Source organism: Rhineura floridana, chromosome 1, assembly GCF_030035675.1.
Source record: "Rhineura floridana isolate rRhiFlo1 chromosome 1, rRhiFlo1.hap2, whole genome shotgun sequence".
In the NCBI taxonomy this organism is placed as follows: domain Eukaryota; kingdom Metazoa; phylum Chordata; class Lepidosauria; order Squamata; family Rhineuridae; genus Rhineura; species Rhineura floridana.
Genome location: NC_084480.1, coordinates 88,793,566 through 88,811,344, shown reverse-complemented (window position 1 = coordinate 88,811,344; position 17,779 = coordinate 88,793,566). Strand labels below are relative to the sequence as shown.

The 17,779-nt window shown below is 40.6% G+C and overlaps 1 pseudogene; it reads left to right on the top strand.

The window, feature by feature from the left end:
- Positions 1-12,612: 12,612 nt before the first annotated feature.
- LOC133375950 (U1 spliceosomal RNA) lies at positions 12,613-12,750 on the top strand (annotated as a pseudogene).
- The last annotated feature ends 5,029 nt before the right edge of the window (positions 12,751-17,779 follow it).

The window sequence follows — 17,779 nt, the reverse complement described above, 5'->3', positions numbered from 1 at the left end:
GTGATGATTTGCAAGCCCTGACAACTAGCTGATCATCTGTGCAGGAAAAATCAGGTCACCTGATGTCATTGTGTTGTCAGGTGACTGACAGATGGTCTACCTCAACTGCCTGTCAAACTTGGCTCGGATCATCAGCCTGATCCAGTTCCCCTCTCCTGCCTTACAGATACTGAAGAGGCACCATAGATGTACAGTAATATCCTTTGGTACTGTTGTTTGGCCACTGACCAAGGCCATAGTCTTGAGCTTCTGTAGGTTAAACAAGCAGATGCTCTGGCATGTAAAGATGGCTTGTCCAGTTCCTCACCACTTTAGTCATTACAACATTTATTGTTTCCTGTGAAGTGCACACTTAAGTTTATTTGCCTCACTCTTGCATTTGCAGGTTTTTGAAGCATTACACCTTCAAAGGCTATGAACAGAGATGATCAGGGGACAATAGTGCCTCTGGCATATCACCTTCAGCTCTCTGAAAAACCATCCAAACCTTGTCTCTATCCAATGTCTTCTTCTAGGCATTCGGTTCACACAACAGGTCCTACCGAATTGTTTAAAAGTTGTCCTGAAAGAGCTGATGTGACTCTGGACATGATAGGTCAACTGACAGGCTTCTTCCCATTTAATTAAGCAGAATGGATTAAACAGTTTTGACACTGAGCATCTAGTATTTGTCTTTAGATGTTAGTTTTCATGTGTTGAGTCAGTCTAGTTGTGCTGCTGCCAGACTTGAGGCAATCAAAATCAAGTGTCCAACTGCGAGGCCATTATATTTTCAGTTAGCCTTTGTGAGGGGAAGCAAAAGGCTTAAGAAGTGAAACAAATCAAAATAAAGAAGTAAATGAAATGCTCCATGTAATATTCCCCTGCTTGAGTTGTTTCATGTGTGCATATTATGTACAGAAGAAACACATTAACAGAATTCAGAATGTGTATATTCAGATATCTAAAGGCTAGAACACCATTTGTTTCATCATAGTTGGGTTTGTCACGATCTGGAGCAACTTTCTATGTAGTTATGATTACATATGATTTTTTAAAAATAGATTTTTGTGACTCAGATATTCCCATTATTGTCTCAAGTGGAAGTGACAGTATTTAAATTTATTAAATGATGCTGACATGTATTTTTATCTTTCTCAGATGTTCCCTTGATTCCTTGTTTCTGCAGGTAATGAATGATGTATTTTCCTTGCTGTATGCTGCTGTTTCCCTCTCTTCTTTTAGACGGTATTCTCGTCATCTGCTCAAGCGAAAACTCTCTCTCTCTTGCAGGACTGGCCTTTTTACCAATTGATCCTATGACTCACCACAACAAAGAGGCAGTCATTTAAAAAAATCAGCTATTTGCTAGAGACATGATACAATATACTTCTAGCAGGCACCTCAGCAGGGGAAAGGGGCAGCACAGCAGCCAGAGCTCCAGCAGAAGTTTTTGATTGCTCAGGGACTTCTTGGTGACTCCTCAAAGTCTGAAGGCTAGAATCAACGTCTGATGCTGTGCCACTTTTATCTTATCAATGCATCACTTGAGACAGACCTAGAAAATCTGGAAGCCTGTGAACATTCAGGTGTATACATACAGAAACAACAGCCAAAATTCTTTTTTCTTTTTTTAGAAAATTTAAAGACAGAATGACATTATAGACTGAGCTGGACAAACACTTGTCAATATCATACATAATTCAATCCATATATAAACAAAACAAAGGAGAATAAAAAAGAAAATACTTATTGATTATCTGAGTCTATTTTTTATCTTCACAGGGTTCAGTGAGTGCACTTAGAAATACTCAGGGTCTGAAAAGTCTATTGCTGCTACGAAGAGTTCTATATATCCACATAACTTGCAGCAGTTCTTGGAAAGTCAATTCTTTCATTAATAAATTTAATAAAGTTTAACCATGTCAGAGAGAGCCAGTGTGGTGTAGTGGTTAAGGTGCCGGACTACAACCTGGGAGACCAGGGTTCGAATCCCCACACAGCCATGAAGCTCGCTGGGTGATCTTGGGCCAGTCACTGCCTCTCAGCCTCAGAGGAAGGCAATGGTAAAACCACCTCTGAATACCACTTACCATGAAAACCCTATTCATAGGGTCGCCATAAGTCAGAATCGACTTGAAGACAGTACATTTACATTTTAACCATGTCAGATAAAATGTGTCATTTTATAAAGTTATACCTTTATATAAACATACCTTTGGGTTAACTTTTCTGATAGAACCAAAAACCAAAACCTGTTGTACCAATACTCTAGGGTGGTGTTTTCCAAATATTTCCAAAATCTTGTAATAGTTCATCTACCCACCAATAACAGAAAAATGATTAGGTCTTTATTTTTACAATCAATATGTTACCTGTCCCAGATGTTTAAAAGTGCTAAGGATGGAATTGAGAGAACATTTTGGTGAGTTATTTTCTATATTTCGTCAAAAACCTGACACCAGAATACCTCTACAGTGGGACAAGTCCACCATGTGTGGAAGTAGATAGCCTTTGAGGGTCTGCTTCTCCCATAGCTCGAGAAAGACTTAAGGGTTATGTGTGCCAATAGGTGTCATGTGCCAACTAAAAATAATTGTAAGTCTTGTTTCTTTAGCTAATGCTGAGATCTAATGTAGGGGTTTAGTCTCCCAGAATTCCACACATACCTTCCCCTGAGAATATTTGGTAAAATCACTCACACATAGAGATTTCACCACTTGCCCATAGGGTAGAGAATTTTGGACGCAACAGCGGACGTAGTTTTAATACTGTATATAATTGTAATACTGTTTGCCCCCTGTTCCTTTCAGTTCTTTTACCCAGTTGCTTCCTTAACTAGTTCATTCACTAGTATCAAGTAACAATATGATTTTATATCATATAAAGTGAGCTGATTTTTTCAGAATAGAAGAGAATTTTCTGAGAAATTTTATTTTTTGAGCATGCACAATTCACTGGCAATTGTTGTAGAGAATTCTGTGAATTCATTGCAAGTAACGTGGAGAATTTAGAGAGGCTTCAACCTAAACTGCTTAAGGGATTTTCTGATCAAAACCAGCATTTTGAGTTCAGTTTTACAACAGATTTTACAACCAGTGAAGACAATATATTATCAGTGTATTGTGATTAAGGCAACAGGCCCTAATCAGTACCTAGGCTACCACATTGTGTATCAACTGAGCTATGAAAAATTTCTTTTTGTAAACTTCTACTAATATGCACATTGTCTACTCCCTTTCAGTTTATTACTTGAATTTGCTGTATAAGCCTCTGTGGTAAACAAGTTGCCCATACTGTTAGAGAATCCAAGGTGCACAACAATTAAATGAATATATGGCAGACTGTAATTGTTTTTCATAGCAATTGCTCTTGTTCTGGTATCCTGCCTAGAAAGATCTGTTAAATTTAAAATTGGGACTTAAGAGTCTTGAGACCCTAATGGGTAGACAGTGTGATGCCCTCTAGAAGCTGTTGTTGTTGGCCATTCCTGACCATTGGCCATGTTTGCTGGGACTTATGGGAGTTGTAGTCCAACGACATCTGGAGGACATCACATTGGCTATCCCTGCCCTAAATAATCACTCTTTAACTTGGTTTATGTGGAGTGGAGAGTGGGAATCTAGATTCCCTCATGCATTCCACTTTTGCCTGAGGTGTGATTTTCTTTTCCTAAAAACAGTAGGAAAATTCTGTAATGCTCCAAAAATAAGATACTTTCCTCTTGCTAGTCCTGGTCTTTTCTACTGTGGGGCATGTATTTTGATAAAGCAAATGTTAGCATTGTAACCTTCCTCTTCACTTCCCTGCCAGTGACTTTGTGGTTTATTGTTTTTTTAATGATATGGTGGGAGGGAGTTTTCTTCTAAAAATAGGAAGTGTTTGTATTTCTAATCAGATTTTCCTTGTAAACAAGATGAGATGCAATTTAAAGATGTTCAGAAATCAGAACCTTCAGTGCTTGAATTCAGAACTATTCCTCCACCATTTCATTTTCTGTCATTTAATAGGAAAGAGAGAGAGAGAGAGTTCTCAGGGCCACTGACAAATGCTGAATATAATGAAGTGCAAAAAAAATTATCATAGTTGCGGCTAGATGGGTGGTCATTAAATCAGTTTATATTTAGACACGGGCCTTTTAAAATGCAGAGTAGAACTAGAGGATCATTTACATGCCTGAGAAGAGCTTATTGCTCACACAGCTGACCTTGCATCAGTTGAGCAGCACATATCCACTAAGATAATTTCAAAGGAACAAACCAGAGGAATGTGGGAAGTCTGCCTGTCTGTGTACCAGGGTGTTATTGTCTTCCACCTTCAAAAGGCACATTCATGATTGGCTTTTAGAAACTGAAAAGCCTAAGCAGCCAAAGTGACAATCGAACTAAATTGAAATAAATCAATTAAATGAAAGTAGCTTGTGACAGTATCTGGTTGGTTTAAAATAAATAATCATTTATCCATATTCATAGGAGAGTCCATACCAACAATACTTAACACTGAATGGTCCAAATCCTTCCGATACTTACGGACCCTGTTCCACCTTCCTCTTTTATAGCCCTCGTTGTCTGATCTTAGAAGACACCACACTGGTCTGGCAACTGTCTCCCTGGTGCCCAAACACTCACTGAGCTGAAGAGTGTTCTCCTAATTTCTGCCCATGTCAGACCCTCTTTAAATCTGCCATGAGAATTGCTTTTCCATGGACACCTCCTACTGCTGCTGCAATAGTGCAATCACATGGCTACTGATCATGAAATCATCACCCTGGTCAGATAATGGTTTTGTGGTAAATATTCATTTAGGAACATAAGCTTCTTCATACTGAGGCAGACCACTGGTCTATCTAGATCACTATTATCTACTCTGACTGGCAATGGCTGTCCAGGGTTTCAAATGGGTCTTTCTCAGTCCTAGCTAGAGATGCCACAGATTGAACCTAGGACCGTGAATGCAAAGCAGATGCTCTACCACAAGTTATGGTTCTTTCCCAAATTGGGTCATTCTTGTGATTGCATGTCCTTAAACCACAGTAGCACCATGGGTTAAGCTACAGAAAAGCAGATTGCACAGTGGAACCCTCACAACTCCTAGCCCTATTCAGGAGTTCAAAAGAACATGAGAGGGTACAAACTGTGTAGGGTGCATATGTGTGCACCCACTGTCCCCAGACCCAACATCCCTCCCGTAATGTGCCAGCATTACCCAGTCTACCCTGACCTTCCTATACTGAGTAGAAAGGTCTGAAGAATTCTAATTGTGTAGGGGGCTATGAATCTCACTTCAGACCTGCATATGAGGACACTGGGGGCAGGGCTAGAAGTGTGCAACCCCACATCCCCTATACAGTTTGTGCCTTCATGCCTACCCTGAATAGGGTTCCTATTCAGTACTTGTCACTGACTCCACACATCCCTCGCCCATCTCTATACAACTGCGTCTTTAGGAAAAGGAGAGCTCAGAAGAGAGACGGCTTTGAGTTGCCTTCTGGATGTTGTCGGAGTAGAGGCAAGAAGAAGGAAGCACTCAGGGTCAGGAGCAAGAGGGAGCCCCAGCTACTGGCATTAGTCATAAGAACACAGGAAGCTGCCTTATTCTGAGTTAGACAACTGGTCCATCTAGCTCAGGATTGTTTGTACCTGGAATGGGAAATCTGTGACCCCCAGATGTTGTTATACTACAACAAGCCTCATCCGTGACCATTGACCACACTGGCCGGTCCTGATGGGAGAGGAACTCCAACAACATCTAGAACTTAGCAAAGTGCCTTATAGAGAGTCAGACCATTGGTCCATCTAGCTCAGGATTGTCTACGCTGACTGCAAATGGTTCTCCAGCATTTCAGACAGTAATCGCTCCCAACCCTCCCTGGAGATGCCAGGGATTGAGCATGGGAAGCTCGGCATGCAAAGCAGGAGCTCTACCTCTGAGTTGCAACACTTCCCTTATAAGCCATGACGTTAGTAGACCATCTTTAGCGCAGATACATTAATGCTTTCCTCATGTTTATTTGTTTAAATGCAATTAATTAGTGTACTTATTTGAAGTTATCTCAGCATCAAGACAGCTACATTTCTTGTTTAATTCACTGTATTGCTGTAATTAACTTTAACAGGATTACAGGATCTGTAGAGCATGTGGGTGGCATTTGCCTGGAAAGTCTAAAAACACAATTGGAAGCAATTACTTTGGGCTTTTGGGTTCCCATTATATTTGGCATTTGGATATTGTTTTTTGGTATGACTCTTCTCTTGCCCCTCTTCTTTCTTCCCTTTACCTCAATCCCATCTCCATACAGAAGAGGAGGAAAGAGCATTTGTCAAGATTTATCTTTGCCTGATGACACTGAATTTAGAATACTGCCTTAAAAAGCAGAGTTATCTTCATTGCTCACGAAACTATCCTTGGCTTAGACTGAAGGGCAGCATTGGTGACTGTTATTTAGTGTCACATCACACCCACCAGAAGCAAGCCGGTTCCAAGTGATACCACCATGAAAATAAAATGTAAAGTAGGGAGACAAAGTCGCAACTCTGGAGAATATAATTAAAGTGGCTGGTTTCTTTCTCTTAATCTTTTGTATTTTTTATTTCTATTCAGATAACAAGGAACATCTTGAATAGGGTAAGAATCTAAATATAAAACGAACAATATTATGTAACACAAATTATTTGTCTCATGTATTCATGCAATAATGCAGTTATTTACCTAAATAGTGATTAGTTAATAAAATATATGACATTGATTAGGTGAATATTTTTTCCTTTTTATGTTAATAATCTTTTTTCTTCCACACCCAAAATTCATAACGTCTTTTCATTTAGATGTTTATTTGTTTATTTAGATATTTATTTATCTTTTTATTTATCTACTCTCTATTCTTCCAGGCAGATTCCTTGATCCAGCAAAGGTCAACCATATGCTGCACAACCTGGGCTTCCATACATGATTCACCATTCTGTATGAGATCTGTTTACATTGCATGATGCTGCTTGGTGGGAAAACACACAAACAGAGTGCTGGGATTCTGGGCTGTATCTACTGTGCATCTTGCAAGGGAGGCCTTGAGTTTCTGCATATCTTGCGTTAGGGTTGGAGGCTGGGCCTGGCAACCAAGAGGTCTTCTGTATCTTTAAAAGTTGTGTAGGGGGAAGGGAGAATTCCACCTTGTGGTTTTTCTCATTACAGTGTTGCAAGAACACCTGCACTTGGCTGACTTTCTCTTCTACTAAAGATACAGGATCACTCTCAGGCCCTGAGCCTGGCAACCCTACGTTGTGTTGCAATCACAGGATGGCTTTAAATGTTCCTCCTCATTCCCTGCAGAAAAGGGCAACCAAAATGATAATGGGCCGGAACAACTGTCCAGTGAAGAAAGGTTACAACATATGGATTTTTAGTTTAGAAAAAAGGCAAGTAGTGGGAGACAATAGCAACACAGGTGTTTAAAATCATGAATTGTGTAGAGAAAGTGGATAAAGAGGAGTCTATCTCCCTGACTTATAATACAAGAATTTGGAGACAGCCAATGAAGGTGAACATTGGAAGACTCAGGACAGATAAAAAGAGGTACTTCTTCAAAAAGTGCCTAATTTAATTATAGAATTCACTCCCACAAGGGGTGCTGATGGCAACCAACTTGGATGGCTTTAAAAGATTAGACAAAATCATTGCAGATACAGCTCTCAGTGGCTACTAGCCATGAAGGCTGTGTTCTGCTTCCACTGTTAGAGGCAGTACATGTCTTAATACCAATTGCTGGGAATCACAAATGCTGATGCACTCAGGTCTTGCTTGCAGCCTTCCCATAGGCATCTGACTGGCCTCTGTGACAACAGTATGCTGGACTAGATGGGCTTTGATCTGATCCAGCAGGGCTCTTCTTCTGTTCCTGTGTGTTCTGTGATTTGTCGGTGGTTTTGTTGTCATTCTGTGTAAAAATCATGAGGATCCATGAAGATCTGTGACTTGGATCAATGTTTTTGTGGTGCTGGAAAGAATCAGATTTCTTATTTTTAACTGCATTGTGCCATTATAAACTTTTATTTTCTGATGATTTTGCATGTAAAATTATGCAAATTCAAGAGGACCCATTTTAATTCTAGTAGATTTGACTTTCCCACATTCTATGGAAGAGCAAAGTATATGTGTAGTTTCTCTCTTTCTGCCTGGGAGAGAGAAGCAACCAGAAGGGTTGGTACCCAAAGAACTCTCTCAGATTCCCAAATGGCCCTAAGAAGGTTGGCAGCCTCATGCATAAGCCATTGCTGTGAAGAAACTAAAAGGTATTGTTAAGTCATAAACTGATTAAAGGTGTATTTAGGGAAAGACAGCATGACAAAAGACGATTTCTCTAAACAAGTCTTTCCATTTGTTCAAAAATCGAGGACTCTTCTACTATATGCTCATGTTAATAGGCTTGTTTACACATTACAGTCAAGTGAATACAGGTACAAGCTGTCTCTACATGTATGCAAGTGTTTGTGCAAAAGTGTGCACCTATTAATTTGTGCAGCTCAGCTACTATGTACACAGATTGTTCACTTGTTGAATGCAGCATGTGAACACCCCTAATGAGTAAAGATGGTGAGGACTTGCTCAAGAACATTCTAATATGTTTCTTCACTGTTTCTCCTCCCACCAAACTCTGCTAAAAATAGTCTTTTCAAGGATGTGTGAATTCAGTACTTGAATTATTGGGCGGAAGGCAGGGGAAGGTAGGCAGGCCATCTATGAAATCCAGAAGCCCTGACACCCCCCCTAATTTCAGCCAACTCTTTCTCCCTCCACCCTCATTCCCCACCTTCAATAAGCAATAGCTAAGCATACTACAAACAATAAGGGTGTAATTCACTGTTAAAGGTTACCTCAGCATTAGTAATCTGAACACTAACAGTACATGCTATCTATATTAATTATTTGTCTCCTGCAAATATACATGTACGCTTTTAATATGTTGTCTGGAACCTGACTGTGATGTCATGGGCTACATGCCTTTGCAAGAAATAACTAATGTTTGCTTCTTCTTCTCCTGTATAAAACCATCTGAATAAAGCTAACATCTAAAGCATCTAAAGTAATGTGGTGCCCTCCAGATGTTGTGCTGCAACTCCCATGCCGGCTGGGGTTAATGGGAGTTGGAGTCCAGCAACATCTGGAGGGCATCATATTGGCCTCCCCAGATTTTAAAGTACAGTATAAACATCTAAGCATCACTAGATATCTACTACCTCCTTTATGTGTCTGTTACTGTACAAATAAGCCTTCTGCACAGATGTTAAAAATTTGTTTGAGTGATGAAGAACACAGCAATTAAAAGACAGGGGGTGCAGACAAGCATGAAGATATTGTAATTTTCCCCCTTCATGTAATGTAAGCGAGAATGAGTCATGAGCAAAGGATTTAAAGAACATTTCCTGAGTAGATGTTGGAACTTTTGTAGTTCTGAGAAAGGGGCTGAAAAAGAACAGAATAATAAGGCTTTTACAAATAAAGCTGTAGGAGGCTGTTTTTACATATGAGTCTGTAGGGAAAGGTAATTGAAGCTATCATTGTTGCAACAATAGAAGATTTTTGTCCAGATTCAAGATACAGACATTTATAATGTTCCCCCATTGGGTTGTTAGTGCCAGAGGTGTAGTGATCCAGGGCCTTAGGGGGGTTTAGACCCCTTACCTTTTTGGGAACAGGGTCCCAGCAAGGTCCCTATGTCTCCAGTGTCCTGTGAGCCAATCAGCATGGAGTGTGTTAGCCACTGAGAAGAATCGTATTTGGTTCCGTGTCCTTTCCTGCTGATTGGAGCCAATCTGATTAAAAGAAGGTGAGCCAGCCACTGAGAAGACTCTTCTCAGTAGTTAACACACTCTAACACACTCGTCTTGCATGCTGCTTGGCTCCTAGGGGCATCTATTGTTTTGGGAGAAGGTGCACATGGAAGGACAAAGGAGTGTGGAGATGATGACAGAGAGCAAGCAAGTGAGTGAGGGGACATGGCTATGAGGGGGCACGGTATAACTATCATGAAGGGACCCTGCACTTCTGAATTTGTCACTACACTACTGGTTAGCGCACTTGGTTGAAAGCATCTCCAAGTCAACACCTTTCTCCATCTGGAAAGCTAAGAGATCAGGGAGATTTGTAGTTTCTCATAGGATAATTGGTCCTTTGTGTTGGAAGTGGGGCAAGAGCAACTCCTGTTTGGGTTCTTTTGTTTGTATTCCAGAAGGAAGATAGAGTTAGGGTCCTCCAGCTGGCTCGGCTTGCCTACCTTTACTTGTGGTCTTGTGGACTTGTGGCCCAAGTCTGGGCATTGCGCCTCCAGCTTAGTTAGTTAGTTAGAACTAGGTATGCCTTTCCTATCTACTATGTATTTCTATAAATAAAGTAGATTTTCTTATTTTACTAAGTCTTAAGTCTCAGTGATCTAAATGCAGGGTAAAAGCCTGCTACTTAGGTAAATACACACACTGGCACACACACAGCTCAGACTGCTGAGTATTTCTGCATATGCATATTTCCACAACACTTTGAAGGTGGGAATGGGGGAGAAATTTAATCCAGTTTTCATTTAAAGACAAACTTACCTATTTCCATTTGTGAAAGAATATGCGATCCAAAACACAGCCATCCTTCAAAATTTGCACTTCTCCAAATTTTGCAATGGAATTCTCCAGCCAAGTAATATGTATAAAAATGCATATACTGGGATCAAGTGTGCATATAAATGCATATATTCATGAAAATAACATGCAAAAATGCATTATATTAAGGAAAACCACTTTGCAAAAAAAAGTGTGTACTAGGCAAAATTGCATACAATCATGTGTATATTAGCAGAAATTTGCACTAAAATGCTGATTAATTTCTGTGAGGACTTTAAAAAACCCGTAAACTGATATGGAAATGCAAAGAATTGAACTTCAGCTTGATAAAAATGAGAAACAGAGAAACCAAAATTGGCAGGTTCACCCATCCATAGGTGTGTCACTATGGCCATTTGCAAAATACGCCGACAATTTGTATGTCAAATACTATTTCTATTTGTCATTTCAAAGGTATACTACCATTGGTTCAAGATAAACATCATTTCAGGACAAATACCAACTCAGTCTTTTAAAGTGAGAAGATGTACTGCTGCTGAAAGCTGGAGGTGTTATTTATATTTTAGGGTGTAATGTCAAGTGTGAAGGTGGTAGAGTTCTTGTAATGAAGAAAGGGTTATTTTTGTCATGCCACCATTTCGATGACTGAGGAATGATGAGTAATTATCATCTGTTAAGGATACTGCTGCTTCAGTATATATGATATTTTAGAGATTTTACTTAAGTTCAATGGGATATACTCCCAGGTAGGTGATTACAGGCTTGCAGCCTAAATTGCTGAGCAAGTTTGGACTTCTACTCCCATGCACACACTTTTAAAAGACAATTAAATGGGGCAGGGGAAACTATTACAGAACTGATTTTTAACAGTTATTCGACCTCTGCCCTTTTGGAGACAATTTTTCCAGTTGTCTTTGTATTATTCACCAAACTAACCATGAAGGTGCCTTTGCTGAGCTGCTTTCCTCATATATATTAAGTTATAATTTTTGGTGTAGTTATGTGTGTTGCAAGTTTTTGGAGTCTGAACAAGAGAGGATGAATGGGGCCAGAATGACTGCAGATGTTTCTTAATAGTCAGTGGCAAAGTTGCCAGGCAGCAGTAGCAGCCAGTGTTGTGAGTCAGAGCCGTGGAGCTGCTCTCTCAACACAGGGGTATTGCTACAGCTTATTTGGATGGGGATGAGGCAGGGTGGACAGGGCAGCCAGTCCAGTGCTTCTGCCAGTGCATCCGCACAGTACCAACCTTGCCGCTACCCTGCAAGCTGCAGTGTTGGGGGGGGCAGCTCCATGGCTCTGTCCCACCAGGCTGGCTGCTATGGCCAGGCACATCTTCTGTTCAGGGCCGGCTCCAGGAATGCTGGGGCCCTTGGGCATCAGCTTGCCCTGGGCCCCAGTGTGTTCGCGTTTGCATTCGCGCACGCGTGCAACCCCCCACCTGTCTGCTGTCTTTTACCATTGCCCTTAACAAAGATGGAGGCCGCAGTTTCCCTAAGGGGATGAAGCCTCCGCCGCAATCTTTGTTGATGGCACGCATGTGTGCTACATGCGCACATCTCTGCCATCAACTAAGATGGCGGCATGGGCTTCAGTACCTTAGGGAAACCGCGGGCCATCTTTGTTAAGGGCAATGGTAGAAGACAGCAGACAGGTAAGTGGGGAGACGTGGGGGGACGTGGGGGGTAAGGAACATGGAAGGGGAGCAGAGGGCGGCTGAGGGGCCCCCTGTAGCTCCAGGGGCCATCAGGCCAGTGCCCAACCTGGCCACCCTTTAGAACCAGCCCTGCTTCTGTTAGAGAAATTACAGGTTCATGATCCAAGAAGGCTAAGAAAATAGCTCATTCTTATTACACCACTGGAGTGAGGGGTAAAATGGGTGTGATTGGGAAACAACAGAAACAAACTGAGAAAGTGACAAAGAAAGAACTGAGCTCTATGCTCTGGAAGCATTTTGAGGTACTTTGAAGCAGTAGATTTAACGGTCATCAGCTAGTTTTTAAATTGCATGCCTCTTCATATGTACAACCTGTATATACTTACCTGGCAGGGGAGATACCATGATCATGAAGGTGGTTTTCCCAGGGTGAGGCTTATCCATTGCACTCTGGGTGTGCTGACCCCTGTGATTCCTCAAAATAATTTGGGGGTCTATGTACAACCTGCCTATTTCTAAAAACAAAACAAAACAACCCCCCTCAAATATTACAAATCACTCAAAACCTTTGGTAGCCTCCTTCCAAGGAAATCAAACCCAACCCAAATAAGTGCTGCCGCCCCAAACATCTCACTGCTCAGAAAAATGGGATGGGTATAATAGTATGTTGGAGCTCTTTGAGATTAGTTTTAACTGGATTGTTTTCAGAGAGACAGCTCAGTTCAAATTCAATGGAACTTCTGACTGCTTTCATGGAGTGCCAGACTAGACAGCCCCAAAACTAAGTCTTACACTTTTGGCCAATGTACTCACAAACAATGTAACTATATGATTATGGCTGCAGTCCTATGCATGCTTACCTAGGAGCAAGCTCTGCTGAACACAGAGGGACTTACTTCTGAGTAAACATAGCATTGTGCTGTAAAAATGATATTTTTCCTGAGTTCTGTTCTAAAAACAAAGTGGTAAGTGTTAGACATGAGAAATGGCAAATTTCATTGGATCAAACATGCTACTGTAAATTGTTTTTTCCCCAGATCACTTCCCCACCCTCAACACAAATATTATTTGTGAAGATGTATTCTGCCACTAAATCATAGGCCATAATCCTAAACACACTTACTAGAGAGTGAGCCCCATTGAACTGAGTGGGATTTACTTCGAACTAGACATGCATGGGTAGCCATGTGCATTTAGATAGCCAAATGCCTTATGGATTTCATATTAAAGCAAATCCCCATGGTCTGTAGATCAGTTGATAGGTTTTTATCTACATCAACTAATTCTGTTGTAAGAATTCTCTTTCATGAAGGTCAGACTTATGTCACCTATAATAGAAAGAAAACTCTTGGAGCCAGATCAGAATTTAGCAGTGTGTTTTCCTTAATGATCTCCAGCGGAAATACAATATTTACATCATTTTTTTTAAAAAAAACTGCATTTTATTTATTATATATATTTCTAAACTGCCTTTGAATAAAAAAGTCGATAAGGTGCTTTACAAAAAATTAAATGCACAGCTATAACATAATTCTACTTAAAAACAGTGTAAAATAATAATTTAAAGCTATATAAAAGCAACAGTAAAAATCTCCAACTAGTTTCCAAATATCGAACCAAAGAGTCTTCACCAATCTTCAGTAAGGGATCAGGGAAGAATACATAGAATCGTAGAGTTGGAAGGGGCTTATAAGGCCATCGTGTCCAACCCACTGCTCAATGCAGGAATCCAACTTAAAGCATACCCAACAGGTGCCTGTCCAGCTGCCTCTTGAATGCCTCCAGTGTTGGAGAGCCCATCACTTCCCTAGGTAATTGGTTCCATTGTCATACCGCTGTCACAGTTATGAAGTTTTTCCTGATGTTCAGCTGAAACTCTGGAATGATCAAGAAGAGATCCTGGCCATCCTCTATGTGGTAGCCTGTCAAGTACTTGAACAGTGCTATCATATCTCCCCTCAGTCTCCTCCTCTCAAGGCTAAACATTCCCCAGTTCTTTCAGTCTCGCCTCATAGGGCTTTGTTTCAAGCCCCTGGTCATCCTTGTTGCCCTCCTCTAAATCTGTTCCACTTTGTCTGCATCCTTCTTCAAGTGTGATGTCCAGAACTGGATGCAGTACTCAAGATGAGGCCTAATCAGTGCCGAATAGAGGGGAACCAATACTTCATGTGATTTAGAAACTATACTTCTGTCAATGCAGACTAAAATAGCGTTTGCCTTTTTTGCAGCCACATTACACTGTTGGCTCATATTCAGCTTGTGATCAACAACAATCCCAAGACCCTTCTTGTATGTAGTATTGCTGAGCCAAGTAACCCCCATCTTATAACTATGCATTTGGTTTATTTTTCCTAGGTGTAGAACTTTGCACTTATCCCTGTTAAATTTCATTCTGGTTCTTTTTCAGCCCACTGCTCCAACCTATGAAGATCCCTTTGAATTTTGTTTCTGTCTTCCAGGGCATTAGCTATCCCTCCTAATTTTGTATCATCTGTTAGAGTGGTGGTTAGAGCCAGTGTGGCATACTGGTTAAGGTGTTGGACTACGACCTGGGAGAAGACCTGGGAGACCATGGTTCGAATCCCCACACAGCCATGAAAACTCACTGGGTGGCCTTGGGCCAGTCACTACCTCTCAGCCTCATGAAAACCCTATTCATAGGGTCGCTATAAGTCGGAATCGACTTGAAAGCAGTACATTTACATTTTTTTTGTTAGAGTGGTAAGACAATGGAACCAATTACCTAGGGAGGTGGTGGCCTCTCCAACACTGGAGGCATCGAAGAGGCAATTTTAATTTGGATTCCTGCATTGAGCAGTGGGTTGGACATGCTGGCTGTATAGGCCCCTTCCAACTCTACGATTCTTTGATTCTATGGTCCATGCTGCTTGCCATTTGTCAAGCATCTTCATCCTCAGCCTGAGAATCGTGTGTGTGTGTGTCCTTGATACAATCAAATCACAGTCCTCCCCACCCTGGCCATAGTGTTTTCTTGATTTTTACTGATGAATGCATGTACATTGTTGATGTCAGGGTGGGAAAGACATGAATGCACATAATGCAGTGCTATGTACAAAATTTGGAAATTTAAAAAAATCAAACATTCCAAATGCCTTGGTTCCTCTTCAGTAATGAACAGGTAATTTATAATTTTTTTAAAAAACTCCCCTAAGGAGAATTTTGGAACCATCCCTACATAGCGTTCATTAGTCCTCTTCAGGTGTTTGCCACAGAAGACACAAAGATGCTAGTGGGAATGTGTGAAACTAGCTCCACTCCCTGGATGACTCTGCCATCACTCTCACACTAGCTGAATCTGAAGGAGCCAGTTCATCATGTGAACCAGGGTGCCCATTCATGTATTGGGAATCCTTTGTGTGATGAACTGAGGCCTTGCACATATCATTTTGAAAACATTGCTGGCGGTATATGAGATGTCATCTTTAGGAGTGTATCCAGCACACATGGCATTATCCAGGGGGTGTAACTAGACCCACATGTTCCCTGAGGCACCATTAATGTGTTCTGTGGTGAAAAGGGCTATTATTTTTGGCTGAAGGAACGCAGTTAGCTTCCCTTTAGCTACAAGAACTCTCTGCACAGCTGACTGAGGCTTAGCACCTGCACGCAAACTCTACTAGTGTTCTCTGACACCATAAGAAAGCATTCATGTGTGCAACCTACAGTCAGCACCAGTTTCTTGAGGGAAGGTAAGATGTCCCAAGTCCTCTGCTCTTTTTGTGTAAGACAAGAGTTCTCTGCCATTGGTACTAGAAAGCCTCTCCTGCGCTTCATTCAGCAGACCCCCTGAATACATGACAGATATCCACTTTAGGGAGTGATGATGAATATATAAAACAAAACACAAAAGCACTAAAGGAACCTTCCTAGGCAATTTTCCTGGAGGCAATAGTATTACATAACATCTTTACAAAATCTCGCACAAAGCACAAATCCTTTACAAAAATGGAATGAACAAGTTCTATGGGTAAAATATTGAAGAGGCAGGACTTGAGAAATTTGCTAGTCCTGTACAACAAACATCCAGTTTGTCATCAGTTGGACCACAGGGCTGCATGGTTTATGCTTTGCCTGCATGCACATGTAATTGTAGCTGCATAGATAGCTGAATGAGCAGATATTTTAAATCCTGAAAAAATATTAAAAGTTGGATAAGGTAAGATTTAAAAATGATTGCCCTTTTCTGTAGATCCCTTTATGTGATTTCATTCTGTCATGTAAAATGGTCACTGTATTTGAAGCATAAAATTGCATAGTTGATCTTCAAGAACACTGATGTTTGCAATGAACATTTAACTGTCATAATTTCCTTATCAATGGATCACTTTCATTCTTTATTGTTTTATGGAAAAGAATGTATTCTTCATGCAATTGTATTTAGGAAAAACAACACATACTCCAGGACCTGAATGGGGCTGCAGCAGAACAGGATATTGCTTTCTCTAATCCTGTACTGTATTTAAAGCTTAGCCATCAGTGCCTGCTTCTGTGTATTGAAGCAGAAAGCATTTTAAACTATAGTCAATCTGAATGGATGGGAAATAGGTTGACCTTGGAAATCTCTGCTTAATCTCTTGCCCCCTCAGATTTTATCAGCCTTTAATGGCCATCCTTGTGAAAGCCTCACAATCCACGAACTGGGATTTCAGTCAGCAACTGCAGATATACCATTTGGACAAAATGAATTATTTCTGGCATAGGGCTTAGCCTCCTGTTATTTTATCATAGGTTATGCACATTTGTTTTCCACTAGCACATCATGTGTGGGCACACAGGATTCTTCCTGTGTTCATAGTACATTTCTCTGACACCACCTTGGACAACTGATCACTCAGAGAGTATTAAACAAATAAACAGATTAGCTTTAGGAGTTAGGAGATGGTGGCCTGGATTCAGCTTTGCATGATTTGAGGCGCAGCGAAAAACAGATGTATGAGTGACTCTAGCCCCCTTTACACATTGCTCATGTAAAGGAGATATCACATGACTACTGGGAAGTAGGGATGGAAGGGTCTGTCCATTTTGGTTCTCTCAGTTTCTCAATTTGCCAATCTTAAATTCAGTTGTCCACATTTATGCACCAATTTGTGATTTTTTAAAAAATTCTCAGGAAAATTCTTTGGCATTTGTGTGAATTTTCCCTAATAAACGCTTTTTTGTATGCAGTTTTTACTAATGTGCAGATTTTTGCAAGAAATTTCTAATATAATGCATTTTGTGTGCTATTTACTCTAATATAAATATGCACACTTTACTGTATACATTTTTGTATAATATGCTAAGTTGGAGAACTGCATTGCAAAATGTGGATAGGTGCGAATTTCAAAGGATAGTTGTGTTTTGGTGCTCACTTTGTTTCAGAAACTGTGAATTTGATAGATTTGGCTTTAAATACAAACTGAATCAAATTTCTCCTCCATCCCTACAGGGGAGCAGGGCCACGCTCCCAGCCCCACCTTATCCTTACTGCTAGCTCCTTCTCTGGACATTTATTTATTCATTTTTAAAAATTTCCTACATTTAT